Source organism: Hylaeus anthracinus, unplaced genomic scaffold, assembly GCF_026225885.1.
Source record: "Hylaeus anthracinus isolate JK02 unplaced genomic scaffold, UHH_iyHylAnth1.0_haploid 12001, whole genome shotgun sequence".
Classification (NCBI taxonomy): Eukaryota; Metazoa; Arthropoda; class Insecta; order Hymenoptera; family Colletidae; genus Hylaeus; species Hylaeus anthracinus.
Window position 1 is genome coordinate 19,873,572 of NW_026534348.1, and position 23,104 is coordinate 19,896,675.

Genomic DNA, 23,104 nt, shown 5'->3' on the forward strand with positions numbered 1-23,104 from the left:
CCGGGAGTTTAGGCGGCGTAAAGTTATCTCGAGCTTAGGGTCGCGTTGGCGAGTTTCCCTGACTATGTTTGGCGACATGTCTTCTATCGACGATATTCTTGTTATACGCTTATTAAGCGAGTAAACGGCTGGAGTAACTATGACTCGCTTGGCAGGATAGATCAGGGTACGCTCGGCAGGTGTAAAGGGGTGCTAGTACGAGGGTCGATCAAATATAAACGAGACTTTTGTTTCTGATCGCGTAAACTTAAAGGGAGCGGGTGACCGCTTCTACAGTATATTGTTTAGGATGTCAGGAGTGGGAAAAGCATTGCATTATTGAGTTCAGACAAGTTTGACAGTAACATTCACAATATCAGAGCAACAAGTGCAATTATTAAATTTCTTACCCATGTAGGCGTTGAATCAGTTGAAATTTTACAAAGATTGATGGTACAGTTTGGGTATCAAACGCTATCAAGGGCTCGGGTGTTTGCCTGGCATAAGAAATTCAAGGAAGGACGTAAACAAGTTGAAAATGTGGAACATGATCGCCGTCCTCAAAGCAGCATTACGGAGGGGAACATTCGCACGATTCGAATCCTTCTTGAAAACGATCGACGTCTGACACTTTCTGAAATTACAGCACAGGTTGGAATAAGTTATGGGAGCTGTGAGCTTTTAAGGGAGATAAAGGTTGCTTATCGTTCCAGAAGACGTGACCAACCGATTCGAGACTTTATTCTCCTCTACGACAACGCTCGGCCCCATACTGCAGCTCTAACTTGCAAAACATTAGAGGAAATGAGATGGACGCCACTTAACCATCCTCTCCCTACAGCCCTGACCTATCGCCCTGGGATTTTCATCTCTTTGGACCACTTAAAGAAGCACTAGGAGGACAACGGTTCCTAGACGATCCGGCGGTGGAGGCCTTTGTGCGCACTTGGCTTCTAAAGCAGCACTATTCGTTTTACCATACTGGGATTATAAAGCTTCCAATCCGCTGGGAAAAATGCATTTCCAAAGCAGGAGATTATGTTGAAAAGTGATACGTGCTTGGATATTTTATTACACTGAATAAAAGTATTTTAAAAATAAAGTCTCGTTTATATTTGATCCGCCCTCGTAATATGTATACTACAGCCGTGACTCTTCGGAGTCGGAGCTTCCGATTGGGGTGAGGATGGTGATTACGGTAACCAATTTGCCCCAACGTAAGGCGGAATCGCTCGGTGCACGGTATGCCGAATTATACGTATTTATTGGATGAGTAATCTAGTTGCTCGGACGACCAAATCGGTATAGCGATTGTTGATCTGGAAGTAAAATATATGTTTCTTGTTGCGCCGTCCTTACAACGGAAGAGAAAGATAGATGGAGGACTCTGGTACCTGCCTCGATGAATCGAATAACGAAGAGAGGGCTAGTTATTACAATTATGGATTGAATTCTCAATGCAGAACGGTACTAATGATACGCTTATTAAGGAGGGATTCCAGTGAAACAGCTTTAAAAATAGGTCATTTTCATGAATTTTGTTTGGAAAACAATTAATAATTTCTGAATAATTTTTGGGGGATATAAAGAGGCATCCATGAAATAGTGAACAAAACTTTAACGAACTTACATTTATCTATCTAGCGCTGTCCGCGCTAGGTTGCACACTGCACCGTTTTGATCTCTGACCGGTCTCACGGAATGAATTGTAATTTCATTATTTAAATCTTATTTACGATGCTACTTTTGGAATATATTCTTGGAACATTATACATTATTATTTATTGGAAAAAAATTCGATCTTTTGAACCTGTTACACTAGAATTTCCCCATAAGTATTCTCTGACGTTGTTTGTGCATAGTTTCACGAGTAGAATAAGTACGTCTTTTTAGATTTTAACTACAGACGGGTAAAAGAGTGTCCCAATCGACAACACAACATTCGCAAATAGTATTCTTCTCTACGTTTGATCTGAATCGAAACAACCTAAACGTGTATACATATACTTGTATCATATCCAAAACACGATGAGGGGATCGCTGGCAAATGGGCTCCAGGAATCACAGTAACGAAATTGCTCAAAAACCGTGTAGTCGGGATTTGGCTCGTGAGGGGGCCTCTCTATTACATACTTTGAATTCAAACGTCTCGCAATGCATTCATGGTTCCCGTATGCAAAACACCCGACGTTCGAGTTCGACCGTCGAGGTTGCTTGCAAGGCGATGGAGGCAGCAAGTTTAAAGTAGGTACAGAGAATACCAGAGTTGGGGCTCCAGGAGGTGCGCGGGAAGGGGATGCATTTAGCGCTTAATTCAGGCCACGATGGTTGGTTTCCCGATGTGATTCAGTGGAACTGCGCCGCCCCTACCCAACGCCTAATGAAGACACATGCTTCGAACGGTGCAAGCCAAATGATACCTGGCCCATGCATACGTTCCGCATGTCGTTGCGTTCGGTTCCGTTCCATTGTACACGCTAATGGCGTTCCGCGTACAGCCCGCGTACCTCCACTCCCTGAAAATTCGAGGGATTTCGTTGATCGTGTGTGGCGTGCTCCTTCTGTGCTAAGAAACGAGGGAAAACTCTCCTGAGTCTCGAGATCCTCGTTTCGTGATGTAGAAAAATTCATTCCATGAGAAATTTATTTTTAAGGACTGAATGGAGCTGCCATATTTGTCTCTAGAGTGTCCCTTGTCACCCGTAAAATACGTTTTCACATTAACAATGCCATCAATCGTTGAACTATAAATCCTGATCAAAATCTCTAATTGCTAAATCTGAATTCCATTCAAGAACTTGGATTTATCTTCTATCCATCTTCTCACGTCCAAATTCCTAGTATTAGAGTATCCATAAGTAATTTTGCTTTTCTTAAGTTTTAAAAACATTACCATGTACTGATAATAATTTAACTTAATATAACATAATCTATATTCTAATTAAATATATCGATGTACAGCTTGTTTATTATAGTCGTTTGTATATTTACTCTGGACTTACAGTTTTGAGTATCATTAAGAAATTATTACTCTATCCAAACTTCTTTTATATTCCAAGTCCACAATACCTCTACAATGTCACCTTATCTCAATACTGTTTGAACACAAGGCGTACACTTTCTGGCACGGTGTCCCGTCAGTAAAAGCGCCTCAGCGGTTAATGTGCCACAGGGAAAGGGTTAAGAATAGAAGAACAAACTAAGAATAAGTTTCATATTGGACATTTCATGCTGTATGAGTTTCAAAAGCCTAACAATGTTACTAATGGCATAAATGCTATTAATTTATCCTAATGCCGTAGATAGCAAAACATGTTAGCATCAATTTACAAAATTTAAGAACAATGTCAAAATTTAAGAGGAAGTGTTACTCTGAGAATACAAGGCTTCGTAGTGACAGAATCAATAAAGAAAAAATAAAACGTTCCGTTAAGAAGTACTTTTACATATGCTTGATTTCACTGTGATATCTACCACTTTGTATCACCTGTAAAAGACAAAATAATTTGAATAACCTGTCCAAACTTTAACAGCGTATTTTTAAATATATTTTTGTATAAAAAATTGATTTTCTAAAAGTGTCACACCAGAAAGACTCTTTAAATCTGTATGAACTCTTTGCACGCAAAGAACGTCTCACCAACGTGGTGACAAAGCTTGACGTTGTACTCTCTGGCACACCAACATTATACTGCAACAAAAACAAATTGATGTAATTTAGAATTAGATTTCGGTTGCATGTGATTTCATATTTTATCAATTTCAGTATTTAGTCCTTTGTAGATAAAGCCAACCAAATTCGAGTTGCTGTAACTTTTAGCCAAGAAAAAGTTCAAGAGCAAAGTGTTATCGCTTATACAAATAAAATTTCTTACATTAGCAACAAACGACATTGCTTGTCACCCCTAATATATACCTGTTTTTTAAATTCTTATCTCTTTTCGTAGTTTAGATAATTTTAGTGGAAATTAGCCAATGGTAATAGCAAGCGTTTAGTAACCGTAAGGCGTTTCCTTTATTGTTCTTCGCGGAGGGTGACTCTTTCTACGGATCGGTTCGTTGCCATGCGGCAACCCCCTGTCGAAGGGCTCAAACGACAAGCAGTCAGACACACGATCGGAGGGTGGTTTAATTTACAGTTCGGAGATCGGAGATTCTGCAGGGGATTACCACCAAGGAATTTCGCACTCTCAGAAGGTACGAATCCGGGGAGTATTAGATAAACGTTTCGGACGAACCGCATCGAGATTCCGTGGGGTTCATTTCCTTCGAACATGCTCGGTGTTTACTTTCCACGGCACGAGACAGTAAAACCAAACAGCGGGACGAAACGCAAACAAGCGAGGAATTTTAAATATTATCAGACAGATGGGTTCCTACTGTTAGGTGGGAAAAAAAGTTTTAAGCTGTGGATTTCATACAACCAAAACTACTATTCTATTTTATATTACTTACTCGCCACTTTACGGTTGTAAAGCATTGACATCTGACTATTTAAAATGTTATGCAGTTTGGAAATAACGAAAGCGAATATTCGACTATCCATTCTCATTTCATGTGTTATTTGAGTATATTCCCATTTTGTAGTTCCTCTTGCTACTTTATTCAATCTGACTGTCTAAATCATGCATTGTGCTGATGTCCAACATGCACCTGTTCGATTCGATGACATTATTGAATTTCGAATACACGTCGTTTCAAAGTTGTCAAAAAACGTTTCAATTAACACTTTGAATCATTTTTTAGAAGTTTCATCTCGATTTTCTAATAGAATTTTGATCTTACCTGTAGCTTTAAGTTGTTTTTTAATCATACTTCACTCAATTCCTTATTTAATTAATAATGTTCGATCAGATCTAGTCAGGTTACTCTAAGGCTAGCTACAAACACATGTTTACATGTGATTTAACGTTAAGTAGATCCCAACGAAACCTAGTTCCTAGAAAAACCACCCTATAAATATTGCGTTAATTTATGCAGTAAGCAAGCTTTCGTTCTCGCGATAAAACTTGTAAAGGTATTACAGCCTGACGTAATCATCCTCATCAGGAAGTTTAACGAGGAACAGGAAAACTCGAAGAATGGAGCAGCTGCTTGCACAATTGTGAAAAGAAAAACTGAACGTCTGGTCGCCATCTTTTATCCCAGGCACGACGCCGACGTCTTGCGAAAGTCCCGTCAACGTAGCCAAAGGCTCCCCAAGCTGTCTGCCAGCCGTCTCACCCCTCGAGAGGCCACGTGAGGTTGTTGGAAGTGCGAGAGGACAAAGAGCGTGGCGCGAGCAGGCGCGGCGGGGAGAATAGGACGCGCTTGGATTGACGGGTCGACAAGGCGAAGTTGCGACTCTGTTGGCGCAAAGAGTTAATCCGCTGCAAAGACCAATTTCAATTTGACGCAAGTGGTACCCCTGAGACGTTCTGTTGTAACTGGTCTACAGTTACACCTAGCTTCCACCCCCCTCTGCTACAAACAGCAGGGAGGTTTGAACGATATATAGCAAACGGCTGTTCGAATGATGGCACCCGCGAGACCTTACGTTTCTCAGGAAATCACGATATTACCACTGACTTCGACGTGCACAGATTAGACAGAAGCATCGATTGTTATTAAAAGCATTGTATTTTTTTACTTGTAGTCCTAGGTATCTACAGAGCCCTGGGTTAGTAATACTTACTGAGTACTGTATAACATGCATTTAAAAGTAATTAGTAGACTGCGGAAGTTTATGCACGATAAATATGTAACATGCATATGCAAAATATGCACGAAAAATGTATAAAATGTAGTATGATGAGTAATATATTAGTATGTTACAGAATATTCGCTATGTACACATATATAAAATACTTTTCACAATTATTCTGGTATATTATAATTCGCGTGACAATAAATTATGAGCATTTTTTCCAAATTTAATGGTGTTAGTTGGTGGCGTTTGTCTGTCAAAATTAATTTATACACGGAGAACGATCGCTCTACGTCACACGAAGTAATCGGTATCGTATTTAAATTTAGATCTGGCACACTTATTGGTCCTTGAATGCCCTCGTTATTTAAAATATTAGACATTTTCGATAATGTAGGAAATTCTTCTTTTACATTTTTTTCTAATCTTTTTACCGCAATCACCAGGAATACTTTTTAGATGTATTATACTATTCATACGTTCCTCTGTTTCACATGAATTACCAGTTTCTTCGATTTTCTTCTTATGTGTGTCGGTATTTATGTGTTGCTTTAAATGCGATTTCCTTTCACACTTCACATTTTTATTCCAAATTTTGCAATGAATGCTTCTGTCATCGTTATCATTATTGTCGTTATCGTTAATAACAAAATTGAAATCGTTTTTTATCCAATTTAGCATTAATGCTTTTCTACTTTTCTACTTTGGTAAGACACTTAGATATATTCACTTCTTCATAGAGATCACATTAACTGCAATAATGGAACTGAAGTATTCGAATTCTAAATACAAACTGTCACACCTAACGGTCGATTAGCAACGCAAGGTTACAGAAATATGGTTTCATATGGCCTGCATTTGTGTAAACACTACACAATTATGATACGAAAGTTTGGCGATAGACGAAACTAATTTGTCGAGATAGATATTTCACATAAGCACGATAAATAACATATGCAATATATTATTGCATATATTTTTAAACATAAATATGCAAAATACCCAACATAAAAAATATATTTTTGTAGCACTCTAATTTCAAAACAAATTTCTGTCTACGTCCAATTCTTTTAACTATTTCCTATAAAAATATTCTTTTGCATAAACTTCCGCAGTCTAGTAATTAGTTTCTTTCTTACCTAATTTATTCTTTATGTGTGTTAATTTCTGGAAAAAAGGTTTCAAAAACAACATACTTTTACGTGTACACAGAAAGGCCTTCGGTTGTATCTCTTAAATTACACAAAGAGGAATATCAATTCGCAGAATACTAAACAAAATTTTCTTGGTACCACCAGCCGTCCCTGAGAAATTAGGTTGTCACAGTTTGTAATGCTCATCCTATATTGGGGTTAGTTTGCCGTGGTTTGATCTGTGTTTAACCAAACAATTCTATGAATTATATATTAGGTTAGTCAAATCAGGAATTATCAGTAATGTCGAACATTTCTGGAACTATGTTAAACAAAGGCCAGCATACAGGTAATGTAGTTTATTCGAAAAAACTGAAATTGCTAACTTGTTTGCCGACCATTTCGAAACAGTTTATCAACCAACTAAAATTGACAGTTTCGATGCTCTAAAATGTCTGATGTTCTCCAGTGGATTTAGATCGATTATTGCTCATTCTATTAAGTTGTATAATGAGTCCGTTCGCGTTTTATCCTAACACTATTAAATACTGCCTATTTTATATAGGACTTAACTAATCAAATATATATATCATTTTGTTTTATGACCTGCCATCACTGGATGACGTAAATATTTTGTTACCATAAAACTCTTCATTTTTGTTAATAAACAATTCAGATAGGTGTACACTTACTTCCTCGTTGATTTTGAACGATTTTCGATTGAGAGAGTTATGTAATATTCAAAATAAATAAAAATCTGATCTACATTTAAGTAAAACCATCTGTTGAAAAATAAGTCGGCCATATTGGATCCACCAGTTTATATTTTGTCATTTTTACATCAAATTCGGAATCATTGTCTTGAAAAATCCTGATATTGTGAGGCGTGTTTTTGGGATAGGTATTAACATAAATTCCAGTTAATGTGACTTTTATTTCGACCAATTCTCGCTCAATCTACCAAGCGACTGTCTGTTTGTCGCCGGTTGTCGATGACGCAACACTCTCTTAAATGTTTTTAAACAAAACAATTAAATCCAAAAACTTTTTCGACTTTTGATTAGCTTTTCGATGATTCAGACCACTGTGAATTGTCGCGATGGACTTGTTACACAACTTGATATTTTTAAATGATATTTCTAACATATCTCTCAACAACAAAGTCGTATTATTTGCAAACGTTCTAAAGCTTCAATAATAATTAATTCTTTCATGAATGGATCCTTGTTAATTTCATTGTACTGCATGGTTAATCCAGTTCATAATTGAAATGCATAAATAAATATTCACTAGTAGTCAACGCATCGCCAAATCCTCTATCTGGGCCACCGTACTAGGGGATCGGCATCCGGTAATATCTCACGATACGGAAGTGCGATAAGGTACCATGAGGAGCGTACTCGATGCACGCCCTGGCCGCGGCGCTACGTGGCCTACTTCGTCTTTTCCAGCTCGCGAGTATTTCTTTGTCGCGGGCTTTATAAAAATTTATTGGTCTGCCCAGATTTCCCTGGATTAATCGATCCCTCGGAAATGGGACACAAAGTGCTCTGTAAATTACAATCTGGAAGGATTGATGGTAACGTACATTTACAACGACCTACTTATCTATGAAGTAGAGAATTTACGACCAGTGGTTTGGTTTTTATATCTTCCGTTTGTGATTGAATGTAGGAATGCACTTTTCTTCAAATTTTGCATTCCAAGTACTACACTTCACTTTGGCACTTTATTGTATACCTGTATTTTTCTGACTAATTTATATTATCCTTAATGGTAGTCGGACCACAAACTAATATTATAGATTGGGAAGATATAAGGAATCTTTACTATATTCTATTGGGAATTACGATATGAGATGAGATAATTGATATGAAGATACTACACTTACTATTCTTAAACAAATAACTATTCTGTGAATACAGAGAACTCTATGTGAGATCTTATTAATCAATGTTTAATCTTGTTTATGTTTCTTGCTCTGAAACACCAATAAGGATGGAATGGTTGTCTTCTCTTTAATTAATAGATATATTTAAAAAATCGTTCATTAAAATCCTTTTTCATGTATCCTAATAACATGAATCTATAATATTATTTAGAATTTAAAAATGTGTTTATGTAGACCTCATATCCTCGTTCCGACTGTACTTGATCCGAAATTCAGTGTTATCATTTCTATCTCATCTATATAAATTTTAAACTTTAACAAATTACTCAATTGCCATTTTAGATCAATCTCGTATTATCGGAGCAATACGAATTTTTTGTCCGATAACTATTTACATCTACATTCCATAAAGAAAGCAGTTCTTTTCTAGGAAAGCAAACACCTTGCAAACAAAACTGATACAGCGATTTGATTATATTTGGTCGCAAGAAATCGACAAATTTTTCACTTTACCGCGACTTTCACAGCATGTATACGATACGTGGAGTAAGGTACACGTCTCGTTTGCATTACGAACTTATCCTATCTATCTGGGTACACTATGAGCATATTCGAACCCTTCGCGGCGTGTTCGAGGAAAATGATGAAGCAGGAGCACATGGTTGGTTCTCACGCACGCGAGAAAGAGAGAACACATCAAAAACTTGTCGAACATCGACAGACCGCCCTAAGTAAGCATCGATCGTATTCCATAACGCGCCTCCCCGCTGTGCGTTACTTCATTCCGTTAGGGCCGCCTTTCGCGGAGCCGCGCACCCTGACCTCTCATCCATCAAACCACGTCCCCGTGCATCTACTTCTAACTTCATACATCACAATTACGCCGTTCTCCGTTCGACTCGCCATTTGCATCAAGTCGTCGCGCCTTACTCGGAATCGACGAGCAAAAATTATGATATGGCTAGGTAACGTTACTCAATTGGGCCTGGAACTGACGCTGATTCAAAAACTTGACCAGGTCTCACCTGTTCCCGTGTGCTCGACAAAGGTCAGTTTCAAGGCGAATACAAGAATACGAGAAGATTTATTTATTTAGATCTATTTACACATATCCGTAAATGCCAGTTCCGAATACGTACAGTATCAGTAACGTCACGGAACAACAACAGAACAACAAGTTCAAAAACAACAGAAGAATATTTAAAATCAATGACACTAATGGAACATTACGGAACTGAACGGATACGGCATTGACACGCTACGGATATGTGTAAATAGACCTTTAAATGTATAACATGAGAATTTCGGATACACTTATTGTTAGTCAGAAAGTTTGTCTAAATGTTTTTTGCGTTGATAAGGAATAAATAAGATACCTAGTGTATTTCTAGTCTGAGGTTGTTTAAATAGGACCACTTTTAATATTGTCCCAAATTGCAGTACTTCTAATAAACACATTGAAAATATTTTGCCCGATTGTTACTTTGTATGTTTTGTATTCTGATACAATCAGAATAAATATTGTCGATTTATTCATTAAAAAATGACATCAGTGGCTTTCCTAACTCGTAAGACTTCCTATATGTCTAATGTATCATTTCTCTATTTCAAAATTTAATTTCGGAAATTTCTAGACTGTCTTTTTTACTACCAATAAATGAAAAATTTGTGCGTTTATTAGCTGGCACTGCATTAATATCAACCGTTATAAATGTGTGAGATATTTTATCCCTGAAAATTGTATTTGACCGGCTACATGGTATCCTGTTCGAATTTTTTAAAATAGTATTATTTATATAACTCTTCTTATATACTATACTCAATAAATTTGAGATTCTGTAAAAACTCTACTCAGTGTATAAATGTAAAACTATTACCATAAAAATAAGGGATATTAATAGAAATAACATTTCTTATTCTTGATGAGAACTGCTGAAAATTCAGACATAATAGGTGGATTGTCCAGGTCACCCTGTCTGACAAAGAAAGTTCGTCACATAAAAAATGTTTACAAATTTGAACTTTTGGAAAAATGTAATTAAACTCGATAATGACTCCTCGTATCATCGTGAGCCATCAATAAACTTGTAAAAGATATCGAAAAACACTTCATTTCCTGACTAAGGCTTTCTGATATCCCAAAAAGGGAGTTTCAAGAGAAAGCCTTGAATTGCATCTGAAACCTCGTTCCCTTAGGCGCCGCGGACGTCAGAGGCTGAACTCTGTACACATTTTTATTGAAATCTACCGCTGAGTGGTTCTCCAAGAAAAAAGACAACCAACAACGCTACGCAGGAGGACAGAACAATGAAAAATAGGCAAAGTTCTCCGCACGGCGCGTTTTCTTTCCCAGGCATCTCGCACGACATCGAAGCGAAATTTACTTAGCCTGGTACACAAAGAGCGCTGAGACACGATTTAATCGAATCGAGACACGTTGTTCGACTTGTCAAAGTCGCTCGCATTCCTCGTCGTCGCGGGAACAGCGCGGTTTTATTCGGGAAAAGACGGAGACCCCGTTCCGCGGGGGCTTACAACGATAACGATGCAATCAATCTTATTCCCAGAGAGATATATTCCGACTGATACATTAAGCGCTCAAACTTTAAGTAGCAGAAGAAAAATTCACGACGTGCATTCAGATTCTTCCCGTCCCGATCGTTAAGGCAGCCCGATTCAAACCGGTTTAATGGGATTTCTGGCGATCGCTGAAAAGAACATTTTAATACGGCTCTACCCTTCCTCTTCTTCGTCTTCTTTCCCTCGCTTTACTCTTCTCTCTTTCTCAATCACAGAATTGCGCTTGTACGCCAACGATTGGATGGAAGAAAGATGGCGACGTTGGTGATGAGCTTTTTCGATCACTCACCTCGGTTATTAACGTAATTCTATGATACAGAAAAAAATATAGTGCTCTTTGCAATCGTATCGCCTCATTCGTTTTTGTTAAATTTAATGGTATCAATGTTCCATATATAGAAATTACATCCTAAAAAGTATATGATCTACTGATATACTACACCTGAGATACAAAGCGAGGATCAAGCCAACGCATAATCACACTTAAGGAATTATTTCAAAAATTTAATTACATCAACTACCGCAGATAGAAGTTACCACAGCTAATTTTATGAATTTCTTACAGACAACATATCCGATGTACTAACAAGTAATATGCAATTAGAATAGAATAGCGTATATTATAGACAGCGTATATTATATACGTACATACCAACACTTTAAAACAATTTAATATCGTCAATGTGACATGAATATTCATAATACTTAGAAAGTTGAGTAAATCTTTGAGATAACAATAATTTCAGCTGTTTTACTTAGAAAAATAATTATTTACCAAAAATGATTCTTCATTCTGAATCGATTCATTCAATTTATTTTTGAAACCACTTCAGATCCTCTTTTAGTCTACCTCGATATTTCACAACAGAAAAATGGCCAACAAATAAATTTAATCTAAGCATTCTAGAATAAAGAATGCAATGCTTGAAATAACATTTTTGTTGGATATTTAATGATTTTTCATAAAGGTAAACAACTCCACTTTACTGTAGTAAAAAAATTGCTATATTTCGAGAAGAAAATCGTATACGTCACATATGTATATGAACCGTTTGTATCGTCTTTGTACCATTAATATTGGAAGTTTGATTAGAAGTACCACTTTGCTCGATCCTCGCCTTTTTTATACAATTATTACCTGAAAATACATGTAGAATAAAGATACATTTAATAATCTTTATGAAAAAAAACGTTACGTAAAATTGAAGAGAATAAAAATGGACTGTCGAAGTTAGCCCTACAAGTTAGGATGCACCCTGTACACGAAAGATGTCGGAAGGGTGCGTATTATCGTGTTTGAAAGTTGATGTATCCCGCATCGCGTGTCGAACGAACGTACCATAACCTCTGGCCATTACGAGCGTGTAATTTTCAGTCAATTATAAATGTAGAAACCGTATCCAACGTCCAGAGATAGAGGAAATAAATGGTAGAACGTAAAACGAAAATCATAGTTTGTAACGAAGCTGAATACTTTACCTGCATTGACCCCTTCGACTCTAATACTCTCATGAAAAATGAAAATTGTAACATAGTTGCTTTCTCGTAAGGGTTTGTCTGACTACAAGCATAACTGAGACAAATACTAGCATAAATGATGAATATTCTATTTTATAAATTATATATATATATATTGGAATTTTTTGACTAAGTTGAGGATTTTAAAAGTGCAGTATTAACGGAAATAATACTTGACACATATTTTCTAGCTCTAGAATCCTCATTTTATGATGGCAAGTGAAATTAGTACATTTGTTTGTATTAGTGATGGCTTTTTCTTATTAAAAAATCTTAGAAATCATGAATAGACGTAATAAAGTAAGTAAAATAAGATTTTAATATGTATTTAAAACCGGCCTTTGAATTAATGTTACGAAGTACAACATAATTAAGAGAAAAAATTGGAAAAGTAAGCAGAGGTAGAATACAGTTTCATAGAGTAGGGTAGAGATGCAGTGATCTACATGTATGTCAACTATACAATTTTACATATGAGTTTTTGCATAATTAATATATTCCTACCCATTTTGCAGAAAAACAGATAGAGTGAATAATATTTGTTCTCTTTGATTTCTAGTAACACACTTTTAACTTATCAATTTAAACTTAAACCAATCCTTGCAGCATTCAAATACTAATTCCCCTCATGATCTGCTTATTGTAAATAATAAATGGCTACTCTCAGATTCTACATTGTCTATTTACTCCAAAATAAGTATAACTATGTGATTGTGCTGAATAATTCAAAAGACACCGGCGTACATAGGCACAAGTAAGTTACTTGAAAGATATATACAACAACTGGTGCATCAGGTGTCTCGCACTTAGGTACTACTACTTATACAGCAATGTCTGTCGACTAAAGTCTATGAGATCCTACTGAGGAACTCTAGGGTCAACCTTTTCCTAGGCGAGAATACAATTATTGTAATTGAACGATCCAAAGTGTATCGATCGCCATTAGATGGAAATTATGGTGAATACATAGCGCTAGGTATCCGATGAAGCCAAAGGAACCTTTAATTGCTCCTTATCCAATTCTCGGCTCGCTATTGAACCCTATTATTACGTGATATAGGCACATTAGATAAGCTTTAGATCCATTACGAGCTAATATGTGGAAGGACCGGCGGGTATCCCCTCCATTTGCTAGATTGAGGAGCCGGGAATGTCGATAATTGCGGTATGAACTGCCGATTACCGGCACTCACCGATCCCGCTTATCATGGATCTCACTTTGAAGTCCATTTGATCCGCCCTGTCTGTCAGACTTTCGAGACTGAGCGTCTGTCGACTCCCGTTCCTGCGGTCAACACCTCTAGGGATCTAGACACTCGATCTCTCGGTGAAAATTCGTCTCCCACAAAAGAAAAGACCCTGTCATCCCGCCAGCAGAATTATAGAGCTTCAATCGCTTTTAAACAGAACTGTCCATCAGGCGTCATCAGTCGTCCGCTCTTCCACTAATCAGCCATACTCGTAAACCCCGCTGAAGACCCTCGAAACGCAACCAAAGATTGTCAACCTATCTGCAGATCTTCCCGTATCCTTCGGTGTCTGTCATGTTTTCTAGAATTACTTTTTCTCTGGAATTATTCCTGCCTTGTAATAGAATGTCTTGGAAATCATTGCATATTTCAACATTCTTATGTCATAAATGACAAAAGAGAAAGAATATCAAGTAATGTATAATCTGCTAACAGTTTGAAAGCAATTGTTCATTAAGATCTATAGATGTAGTTACTTGTGGTATAAGAAGTACAGGGTTATCCAAAAGTACCTTTAAGATATTGAATGAGAACATCTATCAAACGCCATGTTTATTTGTTGTCACTTCCTTTTATTTCTAACCTACAATGATAGACAATTTTAACTATGGAGTCGTATACGATTGCAGAGCGTGTTAAAGTGATTAAAATTTATTTTGAAAATCAGTGATCAATAAAGAATACCCATCGTAAGTTACGTGATTTTTTCGGCGTACATAATCGTTCATCAGAGCAAACGATTAGAAAGGTTAAAAAATTTGATGAAACTGAATCTGTTCATGATAAACCAAAGTCTGGCAGACCAAAAATAATTCAGTCGAATGAAAACATTGCTGCTGTTCGTGAAAGTGTTGCCAATGATCCATCAACTTCAATTGCACGTCGCAATGAAAATCCAAGAGCCATTAAAGAACAATCACTTCATCCAAAAAAGGTTACTGTTTGGTGTGGATTTTGATCGAAAGGGGTAATCGGTCCATTCTTTTTCGAAAACGAGAATACAGATACAGATGCAAATGAAGTTACAGTAAATGGTCCACGTTATAATGAAATGATTATTGATTATTTATGACCGAAATTAAATGGAATCGGCATAAGCAATGTTTATTTTCAACAAGATAGAGGTACGCCATACACAACGCGTGAAAACATCAGTTTATTGCGATTGAAATTCAATGGTCGATTAATTTCAAGGAACGGTGATGTGAACTGGCCACCTCAATCGTGTGATTTCACCCCATTGGATTTTTTTCTTTGGGGTTATTTGAAGAGTGAAGTTTATGCCAGCAAACGAGCAACAATTCATAACCTGAAAAACAACATTAGAAATAAAATTGGTGAATTAAACGAGCAAATATGCCGAAATGCTATCGAAAATTTTGATTTTCGAATTGATGTCTGTAAACGTAGTCGTGATGGTCATTTGACAGATATCGTTTTTCACACGTAATTGTCATAGATAATACCTGTTAACTAAATAAAAAAACTAATAAAATTAAAAAGGGTATCTATTTTATTTAAAAAAAACTTCCTATAGTCTATTTTGGATAACTCTGTACTTGTATATGTAAAGTTGTGCAATGATAGATGTGCTTTCAAACAATTTTCTTAAAAATACTCGCAACGTTTACTCGAACTGCAGAGGCAAAAATATTATATAAAATGAAATACTATATATATAAAAAATTATACCTTTGCAGTAAAATCCTAGAATTGCATTTATTTCATATTTCATCTTTATAAGAGCTTTTTAAATCCGTGAACGCATTCAATATCTACCAATTACAGGGCACTAGTGAATGTTTTTTTTTAACATTATACAGTACATTCTGCTTAGAATACGTGAAAGGTCCCTATCAATGGAACACGTGGTTATCCCCCTCCCCATTTCTTGAAACTACTGGCTCAGAGCGAGCCACAGCGTTGACCTCTATCCCTTATTTCTAAAGTGGAGCACAATGGCTTATAAAAGGATTGAAAATAATCAATACATACTGAAGAGACCCTTTTAGAAATTTTTATTAATTGAATAATAATTTTTCACTAACCTCCACCTTAAAATATTAGGTTAATGCATAATTAGCTGGCGTGTTTTAAAACCTATATTTATCCAAATACTGAACATGTTAGGATGATTATTCTGAAGCATATTCCTCGTCTACTTCAAAAACCATTTCCAATTTGCTTTGCAAACGTTTGATTTTATGGCTAAAGATGTACTGGTTCTTCGAGGCTACCCACGCTTTGAAATCGACCACAAGTTCATCCAAATCGTATGTCATCCTTCAGCTCTCTTCCACAGGTGTCAGAAGGGTTTGTTCAGTTTGTTGGTACCAATTTGATGGTCAGGCTCTTCTTGGCTTCTCTTTGAAACTTTTACCAACAGATTTGAAGCGACCAAATCATTCTCGACGTTGATTTTCACTAATTGTTCCTCTGCGATATCATTCAGATCACAGAATGACCGGGCTACGCTCCATCTTTTCTAAATAAGTACGGTTGTCGACACGTACGTTGATGAATTAACTTTTGAACAAGTTTGTCCTCAAAATAAAGACATAAACAGTAATTTCAAATGACAGAATGGTGCGAAAAAAACCGCCGGATAGTCATGCATCAGCCCTAAGCATGACCTAAACCCGAGCGGACAGCTCTTAGATAGGATTTACCGTAGTCCCGTAAACCGCCATTTCTGCGCAACAACTGGATTGTGTACACGGCCTGTCTAAAAAGAAACCGAATTTTTGCTATTAAAAGAAAGAAGTACAAGTAAAGTTTTTACACACACGTTTATTTACTCAAAATAATCTCCCTCTGCGTCAATACAGCGTGTAGACCGCGTAATTAACATTTCGAAAGATATTTGCAGCTCCTGTTTTGGTACCCCGTTTAATACGGCGGTTACAGCGCCCTGAATCTCCGAAATGTTGCTATAATGTGTCCCTTTCATTGAAATTTTCAATTTTGAGAAAAGGAAATAATCGCAGGGAGACAAATCAGACGAGTAGGGTGAATGATCCAAGGTAACAATGCCAATTCCAATGAAAGGGACACATAGCAATATTTCACTTGTAACCGCCGCTGTAACCGCCGTACTAAACGGGGTACCAAAACAGGAACTGCAAAGATCCTTCGAAATGTTAATTACGCGGTCTACACGCTGTATTGACGCAGAGGGAGATTATTTTGAGTAAATAAACGTGTGTGTAAAAACTTTACTTGTACTTTTTTCTATTTATAGCAAAAGTTCGGTTTCTTATTAGACAGACTGTGTATAACCATCATGAAAGATTAGATTAGACTGGTATAACAGACCAATACGCATTAGGCGTCTCTCCCCTAATTCTCGAATCGTTCCACTGCTTTACATTTTCCATTTCTCTCATCTTTGTTGATCGCTGCCTTTCCGGCCCGTTCTTTCGTTTAAATTCTATTCGCCTACCTTTATTCCTGTCTCCTCTCCAGTTCTTTTGAACTCTACCCCATCTCGCAGAACTCCTCTCTTGTCCTTCCCTTTTTCACGGTCTCTGCAGTCTCCCTCTACCTCCATGGTACCGCCATTCTTCTTTGTCCGCCTCTCCCACGTTCGTGCCTATTTGGCCAGTTTTACTTACTTAGTTACTTACTTGTTCGTTTCTATCGGAACTCGGTACGCCGTACGTACCGCCGCGGCGGTGACTGGCTTCCAGGAGTGGCGGCTTGTCTCCACCAAAGGAGCACAAAACCGACCGACGGTGCTTGGCTGCGCGACTAGTCGGTCCGGCTAATTGGAATTGCATTAATTCCTTTCTTCGGGAGTTGCTTGCACGTTAGCCTAATAAGATCGCCTCTCAGTATGCGCGACAGGTATCCTCCGTGAAAATCTCTGTTTCTTCCGCGTCCCTGGCATTCCCAGCGTTTTTCGTTCTGGAGGCGAATCTGTCCTCCCCCAGAACCACTAGGGAAGCTTTCAGCATTGGAAGGCCGCGTAGTAGCTCCGTACATTATTCGCGTGGCCGTACGCTTTTTGGATGCTCAATTTTCTGTAAACATAAATAAATAGTTAATTAGATTTAAATTATGTTTGGTAGTAGTGTTCTTAGTCTCTAGAAGCATTTAACGTTTTTTATTTTTATAACTGAGTATATAATCTATTTACGGAACCATCTACATCATTTTCAATTCAGGTCTCAAATTTGGGTGTATTTAATCCAATATATACTTTTAAAATTTGTATCAATCTATTAACAGTTATCGTAAACAATTTTAAACATACTAGGAAGAGAACTGTCTTGGGGTATTCGAACTCGTTAAATGCTTGGGCAGACTAAATATATAAACATAAAATTGATTAAGAAATTGTATTTTTAAGAACTCATAAAGTGGCATAAGTATTCATTGAAGAAAATTACGTTAATTCTTTTCAAGGCTCATTTAAAAACATTTTTTTGATAATTCTTACAAATATTAAGTTTCTAAGAATAGAAATTTGTTACACAAATTTCGTGACCTCAAGATTTAGAGTTCTCGAGCACAATTGCTGCGATAGTCGCGTGATTTCGAAGGACGATGAACGGTGGTCGTTGAAACTCGGTAAATGGTGGAGCAATTTTTGATAGCAGGGCGAACGGGTATAGCAGCTAACATTGGCCAAACGAGAACACGAAAATTGACGTCAATAATAAAGTTACGTTGAAATTTGGCTTCACGTTAAGTTATGCTTAAACGACTACTAGGTATGCTAATATTTGTTGCTCCTTCGATAAACTAAAACTACCGATGAAGTACATTTTCCTGAGCGATGAAGTTTTTGTTGAAGTTCAATATTTCCATTAATTTGATTGCCGCGGCTACTGAAGGAACGAACTCGGAAAATTTCATTGCGGTTAGTACATTAGGAATAACTGATTAATAAGAATTACTTAATTAATGATTCGTGTGCTAGTCATAAAATTAACAAAACAGCCGGCAGTTTGTCACGAGCAATTTAATTGATAAACGTCGTGGCTTTCCTTCGAATTGACTTTGGTAGAATGCATACTATACATACATTCATGAATAATATTCCTATTTATTATTTCGACTGACATTTATAGATCAATTCGTGTATTTTGCAACTTACCGAAGAAATTTGAAGGCGAGGTGTTTATTAATGAAATTGTTTGCAACAGATTATTAATTATGTTACGGTTTTAATATATGCGTATATTTATTCTCAAAACGTTGCCTACAGACGGGTTGAGACAGACAAACAAAAGAATACATATTTATAAAGTCAAGGCGCGCAAACACATACACATACTTCCATACCCAGGCACACAAACACGTAATTAAGAAACGGATACATATATAATATTAATATATATATATATATTATATATATATTCTCCTAATATATTCTCAACAAATTATTTTCTTTTGAAGCAAATTTTTAATAATTTGATTGAAGAATAATTTAATAGGATTTATTATTGAAGAATAATTAAATAGGACCTGGTTAGTAATTCCTGACATTTTGAACGTTCGCACGGTAATCTTAGAGCATTTCTTTAGCCGCAATTACTAAATCGTACTCGCGTGTTGCATGAATCAATATTTCGCTGTCTTGGCAATTACCGAGCTCCACTCGCCTGCTGTAAAAATCAATATTATGCTATGCCAGTTCTAACGAGTAATTTCACGTCGAGCTATGGAAGTTAAAAATTTTACGAACCTTCGATTTTTATAAGTATAGCTTGGCAGACGATGTGCTAATAATTCGAAATTAATAGTTTAAATCAGTAATACAAGATCGAAATGTTGAATTAATTTTAGGAATATTTTGTTCGAGAAGGCCAAATGATACACAATTTTCAATTACCTCATAAATCTTATAAGAGCAAATAAATTAAAAAGATTTTCATTTAAAATAAATTCGGGCCATTTAGTTTAGGATGGGAGAAAAATGTTGTAATTTAAAGTAAATTAATGTTTCTTAATTTAAAAGAAGCTAGACATTCGTTTATGTAAAATAAATTACAAATTTCTTTGCGGAATATCGATAAATCATTTCATTTTACCAAACGTGCAATCGAAAATCTGTGAATTCATTTCACTTTCAGTGGACGAACCCGCTAACACTTCTCAAGATTGTATATACATACAACACGTCCCGTTTTAAAGAGGTCGTATTCTCGGGCCTTTTTATCCCTGAGAAACGTATTATAGTTCCGAATGGTTTCGAAGAGGTTTCTGTCATCTCTTCAGGAACTTGCGCTTTCATTAAGATTTCTCGGAGCGTGTACGCGATTCCCTTTCTTCCGATGGATTCTCTATTCTCCCTTGAATGCATGCCATTTAACCGTCGCTCAAACAGCGCGTGCAATGTACACGAGGTATCGTTTGTCCCATATTTTTCCCGAGTTCGCTCCATTTCTCTTACGACCCCGTTCAGGCGCTTCAACGAATCGTTCATACAGAGTCAATGCACAACGAATTCGTTATTTCATTTTTGTATACGCGCGACAAGTGCAGACTCGTTCGAAGCATAGACGACGAAATATGTATTTCCATTAATCGTGATGACCTAGTTTGCGTGCCCATTTTCGTCAAACAACGAAGTGGCACGGACACGTCGCTCTATTTGGAGAACAGCTGTTGGATCGTAATCGGCAGGCTGAGATGCAGATCCATGCAAAATTTCATTCGAATGCCTCCGTGCCACGGCCAGAATTGCCTTTCAGATGGCTGAACAATATATCAGAGCGACAGAATTTTCTGACCTCGTTGCGTCAAATCGTGCAAATAATGCGAACGGTTTTCGCATTTCGCGAGAACTTACGGGAATTTCAGTTCATTTACGAGCGAACGGAAACCAAAGGCGGTGACAGCCCGCTCGCTGATTATTTAACCATTTCGTGATTGCACATAAACGCAGTGAATGTTATATTTTTCCTTTTAACCTGATCAGTTATCTTGTTCCAAATATAGTTACAAAAAAAATGTAACAAAATTGTAATGAAAAATCGTGGTGAATATGATTACAAGCAATGTAGCAACCATAACCCTCTTCTACGTGAATTTTATTTTTGTTTTTGAAGCCCATTGAATCCTGATTATTTATACCTTCATAAACTAATTAATCTTTTAATTGTTATGCTTGAACTACTCGAATAAGAATATAATTTTAGAAGCTTAGAGAGTGTACCAGATATATAAATTGTTCTATTTTAATGGATTCTTTTAATTAATTTTTGTACATAAGTATTTATATATATAAGTATTTATATGAATTCATAGCCATGACTCTTACTTTTTTTTTTTAATGTTTCGTCTAGCTTTATCTGTAATCCTTCCTTTCCTCTTTCCTTTTTCTTTGTTTGTTATTTTTGAATTAATTTCTTCTTTTCCTTTTTTTATTTGATTACTCTCCAGCTAATTCATTTTTTCTGGAGTATCAGTTATGATAATTGACATTCTGACACGACGCTTCGATCTTGTCTGGTTCGGTGATGCTTTTGGTAGAGGACGTACAGTTTTAAGTAAAAATGTTGTTATTTTTTTTTTAAGTAGTCTTATAAATGCAGTTACACCACGTCCTTATTGTTATTAGATCCATAAGAACAAACTAATGAATGATATTAATGTTAAATAATCTAAATAAACTAAAATGCAGAAATTGGAAAATGTTTACTTACATGTTGCTCGAATAGATGTTTGTCATAACAATACAATCGTTTATGCAAACGGTACAGAAATTAACGTTACAGTAACGTAATCGATTTTCGAGACGAGCTAAGCTCGGGCGATATCATTTAATATCATTTCGTCTCTTTTAATTTTCAAGATATACCTACCCTCGGTTTCTCTTACATATAATACAAGCTTGACTGCGAATATTTTTCGAGCGACACTTGGAAACAATATATTCTATTTTCAATAAAATGCCATGATATTCTGTTGCAACGGAATGGAGTGGATTTAAACGTGTCATACAAATGGAAATTAAGGAAAATTGAGGTAATACTCTCGCTTCAGATTTGAATAACGTGACTTTACATAAGAAGAGTCGCACGGTGCACATTGCGTATCGAGATTGTACCCGTGGCTGCATTTCGCCGATATCGGTTCTCGACTTACCCAATTCAAACGGATTTTGAGGGATATACGCGGTGTCTCGCTTTTCCATATTCTCTTTTATTTTCCCTAAATGGAAAAACATTACGGACGGACCGACTTGTTCGAAACACGAAGACGTGGGGTTACGAGAGTTTCGGCAAACTTTTTCGAATTGACTAGCAGCCGCGAGCTCATCTCGAGAATTTAGTCTCGATCCACTGATCTACCTTCGTAATTAATTATTCATCCTCAAGGTAATAATTCGACTGCACTATTGCATCCTTTAATCTTCTATTCCTTTTTCTTGTATTAATCTGTAATGCTTTTAATCAGTGATATACTCTTTTCTCTGTGAAAGTCTTAAGAACGATAGTCTTTAGAAAATTATTCATATTTTTTCTAATATTTCAATTCATATTTGCTAAATTATAACAGTTTTTAAACTCATTTCATTTGCGACAACCTAATATTTATTGTGGCAAATGAAATAGCCAAATCCTTGACTTTCTTTATGTAAGATATATTGTGCCTACGGGATATTTGAATAATTATTATTATTTGTACAATCTTATATTTTTGAAAATCTTATTAGAGATATCAGTGGCATACTATTATTTCGTTAAATAGAAAAAATTGATGCAAAGAGCTACTCAATGAAGTTTCAAAATTTAGGATGAATTTCAGCCGAAAATGACACAAGAATAAGAATTAAATTCTTCAATTATTTTTAGTACTAACATACTACGTCTTGATACAAACGAAAATTATTTTACAGTACTTTCCCACCACTTTTCAAAATTGGTATTCAAAAATACCAAAGTGCAAGCTATTCTTATATTTGTAACAAGGACCGTTAATACATATCCAGTAAAGTCATAAATATCTATGTATTTAATTTGCTATGAACATCATGAAATTCTTTCACAACTATTAAAAATATAAATAACGACCATCAAATCAATAAGGTATGCGTACCAATGGAAGAAAATTG

The 23,104-nt window shown here is 36.4% G+C and overlaps 1 long non-coding RNA gene across 2 annotated transcripts; it reads right to left on the reverse strand.

The window, feature by feature from the left end:
- Positions 1–2,938: 2,938 nt before the first annotated feature.
- On the reverse strand, positions 2,939–6,441 carry LOC128891307 (uncharacterized). 2 transcript variants are annotated; one of them, XR_008460791.1, is made up of 5 exons: positions 5,004–6,441; positions 4,765–4,918; positions 4,435–4,632; positions 3,567–3,670; positions 2,939–3,466 (listed from the first exon to the last, which is right to left on the reverse strand). It is a non-coding gene; the product is annotated as an uncharacterized LOC128891307 (long non-coding RNA). The 2 variants fall into 2 exon arrangements; XR_008460790.1 differs by having other exon boundaries at positions 2,939–3,670.
- Positions 6,442–23,104: the final 16,663 nt, after the last annotated feature.